Below are 18,906 nucleotides of genomic sequence, written 5' to 3'. Positions count from 1 at the left end.
CCTAGCCCTGATTTCAACAGCAATAACTCCCTGAGTATTTCTCCTTTGGGTGTTGAAGACCCTCAGCTCTCAGAAACCAGCTCCAGCACACAGCCAGACACCCTGGCTGTGATTTACCCCATTAATTTTAAACCCTTTCAAGTTATGTGCCTAGTCTAAACTAGCCACTGATCTCCCTTCTGATGTCCATGTGAAGAGATAAATCTGTCCAGGGCGGAATTCTCTCCATTCATCCTAGACAATTCTCTTAATTTATTTTCTAAGAAATGGCTTTGCAGAAGGGAGGCCCTGCCTGTTAGTGCTGTTTCAGGTCCTGCAGATCTCAGAATATGACTACTGAAAATATATTGAGCTACTGAATGCACAAAGGTACTTGCAAACTACAAGCACAAGATTTTTTTTCTCACTGTCAGAATCTTCTTAGTGCAGTCTCACATCTGAGCACACCTTGTTTGTAAATCAGCAGACTGAACACTTCTTTAACTGTTGTTTTTCTCATATTTCAAGAGTTAATTATATTTTATACTATCTGTAAGTATCTATCAAGCTTTCATTGTCAATGAAAAATCATTCCTTGACAAGAAAACTATTTTTCTTCAACAATTGGTTGTCGTTCCTTTTCTCTACAACAAAGAGAAGTTCTAGAAAGTTAGACATGCTCATCTCCCCAAGGTTACTAAAGAACCAAATGAACACACACCAAAAGAAGAGTTTGAGAAAAATAAAGCTAAATTGCAATTGAGACATGAGGGATCATCCAAGCAGCATTTTCATTGTGTTGTCCTAGAGAAGAATCTTTTCTTATGTATGCAGCTGATATGCAATTCAATGTGTCATTTTTTTGGATGTGATAGCAAGAAATTCCATGAATCGTTCAGCCAAAGGTAACTGCAAGTACAATATGATGTGTGGGTATAAAAACTGAAACCCATCATTTTGTGAAGCACTTCACAGAAGACTTGAAAAATCCACCTTTCATTAGAGCCAAGTTCCAACCTCAGATCTACACTCGGGGCTCTCATTAAAGGCTCTGGGAGCCAGAAGTACTTTGTCGAGGGCAGACTTCAACCAATTTTCGTATTTATCCTCACAGAACAACTCTACTGAAGCCTTGATTAGCCAAATGGAACAGAGACATGAAAGTAGTTTAGATTAACAGGGCTTGGATAAGTAGGAGAGGTTTTAGTGTTGTGTTATGTGCTTTAATAGATGTGACCTTAGGCCACAAATCAGCAAGGCTCCTGGGCACATGCATAACTTTAACCATATGAGCAGCTGACTGCAGTCAGCAGAACTGTTTGGGCTCTTAAACTCAGGCCTTTGTGTAAGTGCAAGGGAAAATAGTCCCTGATTTTGAATAAAAGGAGGACCGAGGCAAGTAGGACTATGTATTACTCTAGTTTATTTTTCTCTTAACACAAACTTCAAGCAAGCACGCTGAGGCAGGGACTGCTTATTTGTGAGCACGGGACCCATTCATGCCAGCCAAGTGAATCGAGCTAAACCAACCAGCTTTGGGTGCAGGTGAGGAAAGCTCAGATAGCAACAGTTCAAAATCCCTACTAAAAGAGGTTAGGGAAGGAATCCCAGCAGGTCTGGAAGTTTGTGCCTAACTGCACAGACAAAGCTAGTACTCCTTCTCCTTAACTTCCAGATCAAAATAGTGAATCCACACTGATCTTTTTGTCCCAGTTACTGACAAAAATGAGGTTACTGGAGAATCTGTTCGTGTTCTGATCTCACTCCAGTAACTTTTTAACTAAGCTGCAGAGATGGCAACAAACTGCGAAATCCTGACAGTTTCCCAACTATGTCAAATGCTGTGGTGATGGGACAATAAAGGAGTTAGGATAGCTTTGCAATTAAGTTTGCACAGTCTTTTACATTTAAAGAACCATACTTGTCTGGCCCATTATAAAACATTAAGGAGCAGTAGTTATGTGCTAGCAAAGGCACGTGATTACCCTATGAAAACTGAAACAGGAATATAAGACAGAGCTACAACAAATTGAGCCTCCTCGCAAAACTAGCTGGAAGCTTTTCCCTATACATGATTAATAATAAAGTTTCCTGCTTAATCACCCAGATTGTTCACGCTGACTGTCTAACACGTTTGATAGGTGAAAGCAGGAGCTCTGTGTGCTGCTTCAGAGCAGAGCACAGTGGGCTTCACTCCTCCCCGCACCACACCACAAGATGCAGCCACGTTCTCCACCCATGCACAGCACTTGGAAGTTTCATATGTGAGCCAGGAGAGTCTGTCACACTGGCATGAGGCTGGGGTTTACAGGATGAATAATCTTGATCCAGGTTTTTTCAACTTCATCTGATTAGTAAGAGGGAAAGAGTTGAAAGTAAAACAAAGAATAAAAAAATTAGCTCCTTGCGGATATTTCCATTTGCTAACAAAGTAGGTATGTGAGCAAGCCAGCACATCTGAAGTTTGGAGGGGTGGTTTTTTTTTCTGTTGTTTTACCAATGTTTTCTGTTGTTGTACCAATGTCTTATTAGCAATAGTTTTAATAAAGACTCTGAGAAAAAGTAAAAAAGACAACTCCAATATCAATCTATTTTAGAAGAATAAACATCTGTGGCTTATGGGGCATATGCATCAAGCATGGTTCAGCTGCATGGCAGCAGGATGGTCAATCTGCCTTTTCAATCTTAACTCCCACTGTGGGGCTATTACTGAAAAGGAACTGGGAGGAAAGGCTCTTTCTTTATGAGGGGAAATAATACTGTATGTTTTAACATATATGGGAAGACAGCAGAAAAAAAGGAAGCCCTTTTGTTAAATACTCATGAGTTCAGCCCCATATCCCTATATAAGGACCTTTCCTTGAAGTAAAGTCATGTCAAGGGAATTGGGAACACTGCAGTGAAGGCAAGTCAGTTGGGGGATGAGACAAATTTGCGTTGGTAACAACAGAACCATAACAGAGAGTGGCAATGCATGCCCTGTGTGTGTGCAGGCTGAATCCCTCATGCCTTCAGCAAAAACTCAGTAGGAAAACACGCATGAAAGTTTCTTGCCTGAGCTAAGATTAAAATTGTAAAATATCCAGTGCAAATAAAACTCCCAGGGCTTGAATGGAGAGATAATAAAGTAAAAAGGCATTAATGTGATGATAGCAGCAATGAAGAGGAAAAGCAGATGGAAGTAAGTACAGGTAATATAAGCACCCCAAAAACCAAAGGTACTCAAACACTAAATTGTTTTATCCCTGCACTGCTTTCATTTCAGGCCATTGTTCTGCCACTAAGCTCAAACATGTGAATAATCTGTCACAGGTATGAGCTGTAAGTCTGTTGCAGGTGTGCAGCCCTGTGTCATGTGCTGGGGGATGAAACAACCATGTCCACCTGCTTGTGACCTCTGTCCCCTGTCACTGCTCCCCTTGGGACTATTCATGTCACTGATTCTGACACATGTTTTGGGGAGAGTGGTAATGAAAGAAGCAATAATGGTGTTCCCTAGAAGTCCTCCCAGGGTGCTGCAAAATAAGTGCTCAGGGGGAAAGCAGGGAGGATGGAGGCATGAAAACAACACTAACTTAAAAGTCATTTGTATGAAATGCTGAAAAAGAAGTTCATTACTATTGTCAAAAAATTTTATTTGATTATCTAGGAACAAAGAGTTTCAATTTCTTCATTTTTTTGTATCAGACAGTACTTTGTAAAGGAGTACATTGGTAGGGAAAGGCACAGAAACTGATTTTTTTTCTCCCTGGTTTTCTAAATTGGGATCTTGAGCAGTAATATTTGCAAATCTTATGGGGGGCCTGACTCTTTTACCTGGCTTTCTTTTGTTGCCGACAACACTTCATAGAAGTGTCACACGTAAATGTAGGAAATTGACCCATAGACTGCAAACCAAATAGATCCTAATTAGATCTAGGTATAGCCTCACAGAAAATTAGTCAGTTAATGGTCCATGTAACTCTGTGACTCTATTTCAAAGGGAAAGTTAGCTCAAGCATTTATTTTTCAGTTAGGAAAAAAGGAAGTATATATATATATATATATACACATAATGACTGGAGCACCTCTTCTATGAAGACAGGCTAAGAGAGTTTGGGCTGTTCAGAGAAGGCTTGGAGAGACCTCACACCATCTTTCAGTGCCTACAAAGTGACTAGAAAGGACTTAAAGAGGGACTTTTTATAATTGCACATAGTGATAGGACAAGGGGGGAATGGTTTCAAACTGAAAGACAGAAGGTTTTGATTAGATACTAGGAAGAAATTCTTTACTGTAAGGGTGGTGAGGCACTGGAACAGATTGCCCAGAGAAGCTGTGGCTGCCCCATGCCTAGAAGTGTTCAAGGACAAATGATCTTTGAGGTCCCTTCCAACTCAAATCATTCTATAATTCTTTTATTTTTGTACTTATATATACATGTACATATATGAAAAGAGAGAGAGAGAAATACAGATGTAATTTGAACAAGGTTTAAGAAACTGAAGGGTTAAGTGATAGAACAGTATGTCAGAAAATTTGTCAGTTTCAATGACATTTTATGATACTTACACCACATGCAAGATCCCAGACCTTCAGGCCACACCTGTAACATTTTACAATTTAAATGTACCCTGGACCATGTTCTAGCTCAGGAGCCAACTGGCATGGGCTGTTCCACATCCATCTTATCCAAATCTTCTGCCCTCCACATCAGGAGAGCTACAAGCAAACTGTCTGCTGGGAACAATCCTGCCTTAAATCCCAGCATTCCTGGGCACTGCTCAGGGTAGTGCTGGTAGGCATGGGCTGAAAGCCTGTCCCAGGCTGCTCTGAGGAACACCATAAATGATAAAGTTCCTGTGTTCAGGGAACATTCCTGTCTCTGTTTGTTTTGCTAGTATAGGCATATCCAAGGAAAGCCCAAATTCAGGACCTTACATAACTTTACTGGATAGAGCAGATGCTAAGAAATGAAATATCATAAGAATCCTGAATTTCACACTGAAAATTGTGTTGTTTCTCTGGGGCTTTTATGATCTTCAAAGGCAAAACTGGTTGCACTTTAATGGCAAATACTCTCAAACATTTCTGAGGCCCTTAATATAAAAGCACATCAATTTTTACCAGCACCTTGTTTCATGGACATAGCACTGCACATTGCTGACCTGTGAGAGTGCAACATGCGTAGCCAAACAATAATTCTTAAACTGGCCATTGATTTCCAGCATGAGTGTACCGATGAGTTGTTCAGTTTTCTCTGAAGAAAGTGCCATCAATTTCATTTCACAGGAGAAGAAGCTAAAGAACACACTAAATTTTGTGTGAAGGAATTTGGGGACTTTGCCTCAAACCTCAGTTCCAGCTGAGTCTCCAAAATAACCCTGTTACCTTCAGAAGTCTAATCCATGTCACGTACCTAGAGCGTGTCAAACGTGGAAGCAGAAATGACAAGTCTCAAGGCAGAGCCATATTGCAAACTTCCTGTTATCTTTGTCTCTCAGAGAGACTTAAAAAGAAATCAGGTATCACAAGTGTTTTGCAAGCCAATGTTAAAACACCAACATTCCCAGTGTTTTGTACAACTGGGGCAATGGCCCAGAACTGGTTTCAGATTCTGCCAACTCCCATGAGAAGAATGGCAATGTAGAAACCGAGTCCTGCACACACAATGTGAAAGTCAGACTCTGCATGCAGGATTTTTTCCAAATGAAGCCCTGTTCTGCCACCTCTCATCCATCTCACCCAAGAACACACAAGCACTATTTGTTATCCTCCTTTTCAGCCTCCACAACTATGTTTTTTCTGGCTTGTATCCACAAAGAGGAAAATATAACAAAGGAAAAGTCAAGGATGGATTATAGCTCAGAAAGAGATTTAATGACAAGCACATTGGCATTTTCTCTTTTATTTTTAAATTTCATTTTGCCAGTTTCATTACAGTATTCTGCTAGGTGATATACTGGACTTTGTTTGGTACAAATAGCCAAAACTTATGATGTGCTCCTGCAGTACTGTACTGCTCCAATACCTCTCTGTGATTTCCCCTCCCTACCCTCCCTTATTGTTTCAAACTGATCTTCAAAAGAAATGGAGAGCTTTATCAAAGAGTTTGTGCTTTTTGTTAAGAGCTGGTTTTAAAATCCATTTTCTCTTCTTTTCTCACATGCCAAATGCACTTGGACATGTGAATATGCTAGTGGGTCACATTAGTTTACAGGGAAGGTAAAGAAATGAGATGTTGCTGAGTTTCTAGGAAAGGCCAGTACATCCTGCCCGGGAGGCTGTTTTTTCATGGAAACCAGGATTATATACTATTCTCCTGCATCTCCTTACATCATTTGAACATTAAAGTGAGATATCTAAATTGGAGCCTATTTTTCATCTATAACCAACAGATGCAGACAGACACGCTCATTGCCTGTATAGGGAGCTGAGGAGTAAGAACCCTTAGGCAAGTTGGTTTGGTGCCTAAAGTGAGGTGGAGTGAATCCAAGCTCAAGGTCTTCATCTTGCAGATTGTATTATTTTAATATGATTAAAGCATCTAAGGCATAAGATATGTATTTTTTTCCTGACAATAGAAAAAAAATAATGGGGGAAAAAAAGTGATCTTTTGAGATATAAATGAGAGTACATGGAAGAAACGCTCATAAAATACTGGTGAGACCATCACAAGAGCATTGATAAAGAGGCAGATTTTTTTTTTTTAAATAAGGTGGGGAAAAACTCTAAGAACATGTAGGGGTTTGGAAATCCATACCTATTAAAACTTCAACAGTGAGCTATGCTACTCAGTTACAATGAGATATAGTACTTAAAATCTTCCAGTAATAGATTTCTAGCATTGTCACCAACACATATTGAGGTTCTGGGTTTTAAACAACACATCTGGCTGTGACTAGATATATGCAGACCAAAGGAGGTGCCAATGTGCAATGGGATATCTTTGACTGATCTTAACAGAGAAAAATATGCCCTCACCATGGCATATCTGGGCTAGATATCTTCCTCAGACAGATTCTTCAGGTCAGCTGGAGATTTCTGCCCTTAGTGATGGGACCATCCTGGGGGGATTTATGGCCTAAATAATTCTGCTGAGACAAAAGGTCCTTTGTGGCTATAATTTGTGTAGATGTGTGAAAATCCTCCTTCCCTTCTCCCAAGCCTCTTTTTTCCCCACTGATATCAAGAGAAAAGAAAGATGGAAGAAAAGATGGAAGTAGTACTGAGGCAATGCAGGTGAAGCCATGAAGAGATATAAATGAAAACTCTAAACACAAAGAATTTTCTTTTCTTATCAATTTTTTGTGAAGCATTACTGAATCCTCCCATCTCTTTTATAAACCACAGTGAATTGATTAATAGTGAGGTTTGGATCCTTAGGACAGAGCTATAATACAATGCCACTATTTATAGTAAATCACTTGAGGATCAACAAATTAAAACTACACTGTAACATAGTACAAATAATTACCTGTATTTCTCTTTTAAGTAGGAGGTTAGCATCTCTAACACAGGAAACAAAAATTGGACAGGGAACACCTGTAAAGATAATTGTCGAAGTATAAGTCAAAAAAAGTGATTTATGCATGTATGAAATTAGGTTCAGACAGCCATTCTCATTTCCAGATATTGCAGTAGGTAATGTCATCTTTCTTGCACACACATACACTTTCTTTCCCTTAATGTACCAACACCTCCTCTTGAAAAGTATCGTGGGACAAGTACTCCTTCAAATTGTCACTTTAGTAAATGATTCCTTCAGATCCCAGGTAATAGACAACATGGCTTCAGTAAGGGCAAATCATGCCTGACAAATTTGGTGGCCTTCTGTGATGGGGATAGGGTGTTGGTAGATAAAGAAAGAGAAGTTTAGGTCATCTACCTCGATGTGCACAAAGCGTTTGGCACTGCTGCACAAGAGATCCTTGTCTCTGAAGAGACACGGATTTGCCAGGTGGACTCCTCTGTTGGGGAGGAATTGGCTGGATGGTTGCAGCCAAAGAGCTGCAGCAACAGCTCAATGCTCAAGTGGAGATCAGTGGTGAGAGTTGTTCCTCAGGGGCTGGTGTTGGGGCTGGGTCTGTTTGACATCATTGTGACAATAGGGATGAATTCACCCACAAGGCTGTTGATGACATCAATCTGTGTGGTGCATTCAACACACTGCAGAGAAGGTACGCCATCCAGAGGGGTCTTCTGAGACTTGGGAGGACCATGAGAACTTCATGATTTTGAGACCAGATGAAAGGTAGTGTACACAGAAAGCCAACTATATCCTGGAATGATGGATCAAAAGCAACATGGCCAGCAGGTCAAGGGAGATGATTTTTCCCCTCTGTTCCACTCTTACAAGATTCCACCTGGAATGATGAAACCATCTCTGGGATCCACACACAAGAGGGATGTGGACCTGTTGGAGCAAGTCCACAGGAGGCCACAAAGATGATCAGAGGGCTGGAGCATCTCTCCTGTGAAGATGGGGTGAGACAGTTTGGGCTGTTCAGCCTGGAGAAGAGGAGGCACTGGGGACACCTTATTGCACCTTCCAGTACCTAAAGAGAGCTGGAGAGGGAGCTGCAAGAGAGCTGCCTTTTTGCAAGGGCATGGAGTGATAGAACAAGGGTGCAAGGCTTTAAACTGACACAGGGTAGGTTTAGATTAGGAAGAAATTCTTCACTGGGGTTGGGGAAACACTGGGACAGGTTGCCCAGAGAGGTTGTGAATGGTGCATCCCTGAGAGTGTTCAAGGCCAGGCTGGATGGGGTTTTGAGCAACCTGGTCTAGTGGGTGACATTCCTGCCCATGGAAAGGGGTTAAACAAGATGATCTGTAAAGGTCCTTCCAGAGCCCAGCCCATTCTATGAGTCAGTGATCCTCTTGGAAAGCTATGACAACTCTAGTTTGGAACTTATTCTTCCCCTGACCTGTAACAAGCTTTGGAACACAGCACAAGTGTGTTCACAATTTCATACTGAGTTATTACTCATTGGCTGTTAAATTGTCTTGGTTCACTTCACTTATCAGTATATTCATTTTTTGGAGTTTGTATATATGAAGACCACCTGGTCCACAGGGGTAAACAATCTTTTTACTCAGTGCATAAATCTAACAAAGCAATTTTAACTTTACATTTAGCTTAAGTTTGTTGATACTTTAAAATCAGTAGTGAGTGTGGAATGAGAAAAAATTGCCTGTATTTCTCTTTTTATTCCAGTAAACCTATTGAAGAAAGCAAATGTCTGTTCCAAAGGAATTTTCCACACATCTACATATATCATTTTAATTTATTAATTCAAAAAAGGGCCATTTAAACCCTGCTTTTCTGGCATTGTAATTAGATCTATGAAAAGTAAAATTAGAACAATGATAAATTTCAACACAAGCGCTGAATTAAACAGGAAATTTGAGATTAAAAACACTTTTAGCCTCTCTACCCTTCAACATCATTTTCTTCTGAAGGGTTTTTAGTAAATGTGATCAGGCTATGTCCTTGAAATTATCTTCCCAATTAAAGAATCCACAATGGTGAAAACCTGTGCTATGAGAAGAGCTTCTTTTATTAGAATAATTCATCCATTCAGCATGGCAGAATTTTCATCTCATAACATCACGTAACTCTTCAAGGCTTTGGTGCTTAATGCAAGGCAGTTGTGCCAATGTATTCCTGGAAATCACAAAGATCAATGAGAGAGATTTGAAGAGCAGATTTGAAGCTGGTTAAAGCTATGAAAAAAAAGCAGAACAATCAAACCCCTAAGTGAATGGATTAATGGATTATGTTGTGTTTCTCAGTCAATTTTTGTACCTCTCTAAAACTGGGTCTCAACAAAGATTAATAATTAATAAAAAGATATGTTAAGGCATGGAACAAAAGCTGAAGGACAGACTGAAATGCATGCAGATGCTTCTGAATCAGGGTACAACAGACAAAACTCATCTATTTGATTATCAAATAAATAATTTATGGCTAAGGAAAACTTGTGAGCTGATCAGTATGATTATCACTGTCACAGTGGTGTAACTAAATAACTTCTTGAAGCTGTAGGCCCCGTGGCTGGAAATGATCAAGATGGAAAAGATCTGGATGAATTTTTCAATGGCAATATTCAAGACTTAGGATGTAGAGGGAAAGGAGGGAGGAAAGGATGCAAGGATGAAGAAATATAAACACCATTGTCACAAGTAGCATCAAGACAACATTTACTGTACTGTTCACAGTCCCACTGACCCAAAATCAGTTATAAGTCTTGACAGTTAACCTATGACAAGAGAGTAGAGGAAATAGGAGCCATTATGACATTAAAAGGAAAAGAAAAACCTTTCTTTTGAGAGTAATTAAAATACATAATGTGTTTAGTCTGGCAATTAAAGTTAGAATGGTCTGCTCCATAAATATATCAAAAGAATAAACGTAGAGAGGAAGAAGTCCTATTTAACTGGAAAGTCAGGGTTATCACAAGAAATAATTAGCAGCAAACAACATTACATTTGGCAAGTAGAAGGTTTGTAACTGGGCTGCAGATCTGCAACCATTTTACAGTAGCAAGAAACCCAGCTAATTCCAGGTTGAACTTTGATGCACTCAAGAAAGGTTGGATAGATTAGTAGGGGATAAGGCATCAGTATCCAGCAGTTCCTTCCAAGCCTATTTCTTCATTTTTCTTCTACCTAAAACAGAACTCAGAAGTTCTCAGTTTTAGAGAACTGATTTCTCTAAAACTCTTTAAGCATGACAACAAAGTAATGGGTAAAGAAGAAACTGCTGATATTATTTATTTGGATGAGTGACCTTTGCAAAAGACTACCATGTAAACTTTGTACGTAATAACAAATTATTAATAGTAGGATGTACTAAAATTCTGGTTTTCAGAATATAATCCCCATTTGTGTTCTTTCTCTTTTATACCTGGAATATCTAGCACAGAACATGCTGAGAAACAGGCAGACTAGATAGGCCACAACATTCATAGCACTTTGCCTGAATGGCAAGTCCTACATTCTTGTTTCCAAAGGTTATACAGCTGAAATGTATTATCTTAGTCTTGGATTCTTCACTCTTTCTGTTGTGATTTTCTCTGACATAAACCATAGCAAAAGAGCCTACATGATTTCAACACTAGGAGATTGCAAAGTAAACCATTTCTACATACCATGTCTGGTAACACTTTAAAATAATAGCCCAGTTAATTAATGATGAACTACAGTGAATATTCTTATACAAGTACATATGACATTCTTATTACTGCCAAATGAGTTCATCATGATTAATGTTATTACAGTACATACCAGCAAAATTCATAAAAGCCATTACTCTGGATGGTTACCCAGCACCAAAAAGTGCTCCCCTCCAGCGAGCAGCCCACACTCAATAAGGAAGATGAACAAAGTTCTATTCTGAGACCCATGGAGTTGCACTATTATCAGCTCAGTATGAAATACAGGCCTTTAAAGGACATCTTCAGAGGAACTTTTAGAAAGTCAGTGACAGTAGGGCACAGTGGCTAATGGGCTTAAAATTCAGGTAACTAATATAGGGTACCACAGGGCTTGACTTATCAGTGCAGGTAAAGGCTGTGGAGCTGCATGAGCTCATTCTCTTTAGACAACAATCTTTTTGTCCTGATGTAAAACATTAGCCATGCCTGACTGAGAGCATGCTTAGGGCCTGTGGGAAGAGGGGTGCTGGGTCCTTTCTTTCCATCAGCAGCGTGGCAGGACCAACAGTGCCTCCTAGGACATGTGAGGATGGTGCTTAGTGCCCAGATTTCCCAACTCAAGATGAGCTCCAGAGGAATTATTTACACCAAAAAACTCAACAGGGTCAGATGACTGGCAAACATCAAATCATCCTGTTAACCACTGGCAGCACTTCCTGGCACAGTTTTGGCTTGTGCCAGCTGGAGTTTCCCCTGACACCAGGCCAGCATGGTTCAGGTTAAGCATAGACAAGTACCATTCCTCACAGGCAATTTGGATGTAGCCACTTTGTTTTGGGGGAAAGTCAGCAAGTTGAAGTGCATCCACACAAGCTGAACTTAGTGCCAGAGAATGCACCATGATTCATTTCTCCAGCTCCTGGAGATCCAGCCAGTCTGTGCCTCCTCAGACCCAAGCCAACCCTGATTCCCTGCAGCTGCAGAGAGCTTTTGGCTTTCCTGCTCTCCCACCTCATGGCAGAAACTGAAAGACAACCTCTTCTGGGAGTGGAAATATGTACAGCACCAATGCTGCTATGGAGGAGCAGGATGCAACTGAAGGAAGAGTTAAAGCTGCAGGACATTGGAAATGGTTGGCCAGGAAAATGCAAATTTGCAATATTATCACCTCAAGGGTATATTCTTTAACCTGATATCAAAAATTGTCTGTTTAACTGCAAGATGTGACCTCTCAGGAGTTTCACATGCTTGAATATCTGAGACATGCTCTGCTGGGCTCCACAGCCACCGATAGAAGATTGATGTATACAAGATTTTAACACTAAAACTGAATCCATCATATGTAAATGATACTAAAGTTCAATGGTTAACTTCCTTTGAAGTTAGCCAAAAGGAAGGACTGATTTTCCATCTCAGCATTTCTAAGGGCCAGAAAATTGATTTTTCAACTGTTCCAAAGTCATCATTAAAAGTATTCTGAAAATGAAGATGGAGGAGTTTGGAAAAGAGGGTATTTACTTTTGAAATATCTGGAATTTCAGAGAAAACTGATATTATATCTGGGATATTTTAACTGGAAATACTGCCAGTAATAGTCCCCATTATTTATACTGAAATGTAATTAAAATAATTATGAGGGGAGTTTTCAACTAAAATAAACAGAATAAAAGAGAAAATCTGTTAAGAGTATCTTTCTGAGAAAAGAGTCTCATATATTATACAATAAAGTTAATTAAGGAGGCAAATTAAACCTTTAAAAACAAATCCATTCCTTCTGAAACACTTGCCATTCACTTTTCCAATCTCATTTCTTCTGTTTTACCATAACTTCTTCATTCTGCAGAATGCCCTATATGGTTAAATATTTAATCAATAGTTTATCTTTAAGCCTGGGAATAGGCCCGGTGATATCTGTAGCTCTAATCATGCTAATCATGAATGCATGCATGAACATACATGAGTTCTGGTAAAGTTCCTCAGTTTCTGTTTTCTCTGCAGTTCCTCTCTTTTCAGGCCAAATTAAGCCTTTTGTTTCTCCATGCCCTGAAAAATTTTCTTTTTCTATAGATCCAGTTACAATATCAAGGGTTAAACTCATGAGAAATAATTTACCTGTTATCTTTCAGATAACCTGCCAGGAACTGCCAACAAATACCCTTTAAATTCTCAGTGTCCTTTATATCACTCATCTCATATCACCCATTTCAGAACTTCCTACATCAGGGTCTATTGACAACACACAGTGCCCTCTTTAACATCCTGTTAATATCCATAAAATGTGGTGTCTTGGGTCAGGAAAACCAACATAACTCAGTGCTTTATATGTTAAAACCAACCATCAACCTGCAGCCAGAAATGAATCCCCAAGCCATAGGGTTGGCCATGTATATTCCCTGTGAAGCATTTTGAAACACAGATATGGATGCAAAACCTTGCCACACTTGATGCTGTTGGAGGAGGTGGATGTGCAAGAAAAAGGGTGACTGCTGGGGAATCTGTTCTGAATTCTCATCTTGACTCAGTCAATGTTGCATTCTAGACCATATGTGGCTCAGTATTCTCAAGGGCACAGCATGGATGATACTTTTCCATTTTAGTAAAATGTTTGATAGAATGAATGATTAGGCAAATGTGTTATACAGCAAGAGGGAAGTCACAGAATTTCTCCAAACTGAAAGAATAATAAAAACTAAGCAGACTCAAAGGAGAGGCATGCATTGTCACAATCAGCTCTGGATTAGACTCTGAATAGCTGTGTCTGGTTAGGAAATTTTCCCCCAGATTTCCCATTTTTAATTCCCTGTTCAGTGGACCTTAACTGTAGCTTAACAGTTTAGATTGTTTCTTCTACGTACTTGGTGTCCATCACAAACTTACTTTAATTTTCAACTAACATGGTGGCAATTCTGAAAAACAAAAATAAGGGCAAAAGTATCTGAAATCTGTTTCAATGAACTTGAAAAAGATTTCTCTTTTTTTCATTTAAGAAACTTGAAGTCCAGCAAAAAAGAGAGTTCTGTATATTAGGTGTGTGATATTGCCCTCTCGAAAAAAAAATGGTCAAAAACGAGATTTGGAAAACAGTCTGCATTTGCAACTTACTTAGCAAAATCAGCCTTGCTCTTAATAAAACCATCTTGAAAATTGCCATTCCCCATGACCATTTTAGTCTTCTAATAACTTCTGGATAAAGAAGTAGGGTCAAAATGACATTTGTTCTCAGTGACATTACCATTCTTAGATATTTTGCTTTACATCCTGCAAAGATGTTGGCCCTTGTCAGCTACAGGAGGAAAACCGTGTATTCCAAGCTTTACCCAGGCACTTGCTGTTAGTGAAGTCTTCATTATTTGAGTGCCCAAATGACTTTCATCTCTGCTGTTGACTCACATTTATCAATAAAGGCAACAAGATCTTATTTTGAACATAAACTGTGATATATATGGCTGAATTTGGCAATCAAACAGACTCATGGTGTCTCAAATTTGGCATTTAAATTCTGGCATCCAATGTTTTACCCCAGTGCCCAAAAGCTTTTGTGATAGTGCTGCCCTGTACCTGAAAGTTGATTAACTCTCAAGAATTTTGGATAAATAAAGCCCAGATTTTAAAGCCATGCACAGGACAGAAAATACTATGGGGAAATTAATAATTCTGACTTCATAGTTCAAGTACATACTTAGCCAGAAGATAAGTAATAATTGTTCCTTAATTCAGTAACATCCACTCCCTCCCTTAAAAGAGGCAAAGGTCCCACTGAAGCAAAGCATATTGGACCATGCAATTAGTGACAGCTTCATATGCACATAAGATCTTAATTCACATTGTATGGGACAGCAATTTCCAAGCACTTGAGTATTTGACATTACAACCTGAATAATATCTTTTTAATATATCTTTGGGCAGTTAATTTGCATTTAAAGACTCTGGAGCATTTGGAAAAATGATGGATTGACATATTGGTCAAGTTTTCCTTTGATGAGTTAAATTTTATTTTCTAGTACATACATATTTAGTACTATGCTAACATTTTTCCATACTTACACCTTCGTGTCAAACCACTTTTAAATTTATTTCCAGAAGAAAACAGCCCAAAGTTCAACCAGAGCAAGCTTTATAAAAAAATTATGGAAAGAATAAATTAATTCTGACACATCAGATCAGCAATTTGTAACATCATTCATCTCAAACTCCCCAGACAACTGAAACCAACAAAAGATGATAATTTTTGAATACAGTCTTCAACTGGAAATAATTTTCTATCTTCCCTAGCTCCTCTACTTCCCACCCCTAAAATATAAAGCATTTTACACAGTAACATCTTTAACCTTTTCTTTTGTCTCCCTAGCACATAACACAGATGGGCTGTGATAGCAAAACCTGGCCACAGTCCACTTCTCTCCTAAAGAATGAGAAACAAAAAACGATTGAAACTAACCCAGCCTGCTCAATGAGCTACTTTCTAAAGAAAAAAATACGAAATACTAACCTTTCTATTTTTCGGCTGATTTTGTTTGTATGTTATTTTTACTTTTGCTATTCACATTATGATATTTTAGGGCCCTGGAACAGACCAGAGTGGCTTCAGGATAGTCACCATGGGAGAGAGGCTGCTGTCCCCTTAAAGAAATGTGATATACTCCAGTCGAGCCAAAGGCATCTTTTAATCAAATTCACATTATGGAAATAGAGCAGGGTGCAGGTGAGAGCAGTGGAGGAGGAGAGGGTAAAGAAAGGCAATGGAGGGGAAAGTTACCTTTTTTTTGCCCTGAAGGTTAAATAGGGTGCCAAACTGGACAGAGATACATACAGCTGAAGTCTGAAATCAAGTGAGAATCACAGTGCCTTCTCAATGTCTTGTAAAGAAGGATATGTGATGAAATTATGGCATAAAACAAGTACATCAATCATTTGGCAACAGTAAGTAAAATTTCATAAAGGGAGCAATCCCTGATGAATATAACAAAGTATATTGGTTTTATCTACACTTATATTTATCTGCACACTAATAAAGGGCTCATTCTATACTGAGTTTTTCCTTTCCTCTTGAAAGATAGCACAGTGATTAACATTCCTTGGCAGATCTTAGAGAAGTTCTGGTGTCAATAAAGTCTCACTAAACTGAGTTGAGTTCAGATGATAAATGTCTCGTTCTTTTGTATCCCAGTTCCCTTATCAATCAGATAGTTTGGCAAATAATTCATTTCAGGTTAAAACACCAACCTCCCCAGCTCCCCTCACCTCAAAACAGAGCGCACAGCATTGTGAGTGAACTTACCCAAAACCAGGGGATACCTGGTTACTGCACACAACCTCTGAGCTTTAGCAGGGCTTACGTAGCACAGGCCAGTTGTACAAACAAGGGAGTAAGATTTAAAACATATTCTATTTTGAATACCACAGTTTCCTTAAGGGCAGTTTAATGCAGCATATTTTTCAGATTTCCTGTGTGTTGCATGCCACTGTGATGTAATCTAGCAAGATGCTCCAAACTGTGACAGACATTTTCAAATGTGAAAAATATGTTTCCAAAAAAACAAGGTTACTATCACATCAGACTTCAACAATGAAGGAAAGCTGGGCTGACAGGTCTGAACTACATTTTGGGATATCTCAAATCTCTCGGGGCATGTAGCCCTGGTAATATGTGCAATACAAGAACTTAAATGTACTCCAACAGCATCAAATGAAGATTCTGAATAGATCATACTCTTTAAGAACAGTGGTCACTGTCTGAATGAACACCTCCTGAAAGGCCTCATAGCAATAGGAATACTTTTAAAATGTAAGCCAAAGTCTTAGCAAGACTTTATCAAGTGCACTACTTTGGAGCACTCTGAGGAAAGCCAAGTCTATCATTGCTTTGTGTAGGGAAGGTTCAAGAAATGATCAGCTGAAGATAGTGGAAAGTCTGAGGCACAAGGACAGCAATAATCTGCTCTCCTTGTCTTCAAGAGCAAAAAGTAATGGTCTTTAACTGCATTGAGGAAGACTCTCATCTGGTATTATGGAAAATTACCTAATGGTTAGGATAATGAAGCACTGGAGTGGGTCTCCTAAGGAGCCTCTAGGATCCCTGGAGGATTTTAAGAGCAGGTTAGGAAAGCATCTGGCAGGAATGACACAGGTTTATTTAATTCTGCCTTGAGCCACAGTACAAAATGCACCTTGGAGGTCTGTCTATCATACCTTTATTGTCTATGGATCCGTATTTTTGACAGCTGGAACAGAAGGACCAGGTTTCAAGTAAAATTTCTCTCTAGGAAAAACCTGGACTAGGGTCTAAGAGTCAACAGTAGGATGCAAAAGACAGATTTTCAAAACAAAAGTGCATCTTGATAAAAGTATGAATCATTGATCACTGAAATTATCTCCCAAGGAAAATGATAGAACACTTTATCTTGAAGACATAGATTCAAAACTGGCTTATCTTTCCAGAAGATAAATTTCAGTCTTATAAATTACTGGACTCAATATAGAAATAATAAGTTGCTATGGCTTCATTGTTCAAAAGATCAGCTTTTCCTTATGCAAATATTTATTTTCATATTTGTCTCATCCTGTTTGAAATTATTCATATTCTATAATCAAGTAATCTGTCTCTTACATAATAGAACAATGTTGTTCTGCTCTTTTCTCCCCAAAACAGCTATCTTTCCCATCTAAGATATTCAAAGTAGTCACCAATAAAATTCCAAGAACACTAAAATTTTCATAATTCTTTGGACTTTCGGATTCTCAGATGGGAAGAATATACAATTTTCTGTTTGTATAACTGCCTATTAGCAGAATTAGCTAACAATTCAGAAAAAAACGAGCCATTTTAAAATATAAAAATGGTCTTTCTGGTCTAAAAAATGTTAGTATGATTTATGATTTTCAAAAGCTAAGTAAAAAAAAAATCAGTCAAATGAAAGAAAAAATTAACGGGACTTTTAAAAACTGCTCACAAAGCAGCTTTTTCCAATAAATAAATTATTGTTAAAAGTTCCCATCCCACTTAGCCTTTAATTTTTTTGTTAATAAAAAAAACCCTGCTCTTTTACTTTAGTTCTGTCACCAAAAGTCTTTTTCTCCAGCATTTTTATGGCTTGGGGTTTTGTTGATTTTTTTCCAAAATCTCCAACTCATCACCTTTCCTTTCAGGAACAATAAGCTGGAACTAAGAAGAACAGAACAAAGAGAAAAAATATATTCATATCTTTGTTAAGTAAATAATTTTTTTATTGGACTGAATTATTTAGAGTACTTTGTGTAATCATCAGAAGAAATCACTTTGACAGTATTTGTGTCTTTCAGAAATGTCCACAGGGATAGATGCACACTTACTTCCATAGCATTGAGGGAAGATTTACACGGTTTTGGAGGCAGAAGCCCCCATTCTGTAGCTCTGCTGAAAGCATTTCTATTTAGTGAAGGTACTCACTGACAAGACTTTTAAGATTTTTTCATGTGAGTCACAATAGACTCCAAGTACACCTTGCTGATATCAGGCAGTGCTGATCCTTTAGTCAGAATAACACTTGGTGCAATCAAAACAATCCATCCATAATGTGCTGTCTGTGCTGTCACCAGAATCAACTTAATTTGTCATTCCTAAAAGTAAACTCCATATTTACCTAAACCATTTGTTCAGACGTTGGTTACATTCATGTGAACATTAATTTCTTATCAACAGAATTCTGTACCAGACTATCCATTATTTGATGGGAAGGTGATGCCAGGTCCACCAGTCTACAGCTGTCTGAATCATGCAATTTCTGCTGTTTGTTTGCTGGCACAATAT

Source organism: Melozone crissalis, unplaced genomic scaffold, assembly GCF_028551555.1.
Source record: "Melozone crissalis strain CALT ecotype California unplaced genomic scaffold, PUWL_Pcris_2 ptg000027l_1, whole genome shotgun sequence".
NCBI lineage: Eukaryota > Metazoa > Chordata > Aves > Passeriformes > Passerellidae > Melozone > Melozone crissalis.
The sequence above is the reverse complement of the archived record's forward strand: the minus strand, read 5'-3'. Positions refer to the sequence as shown.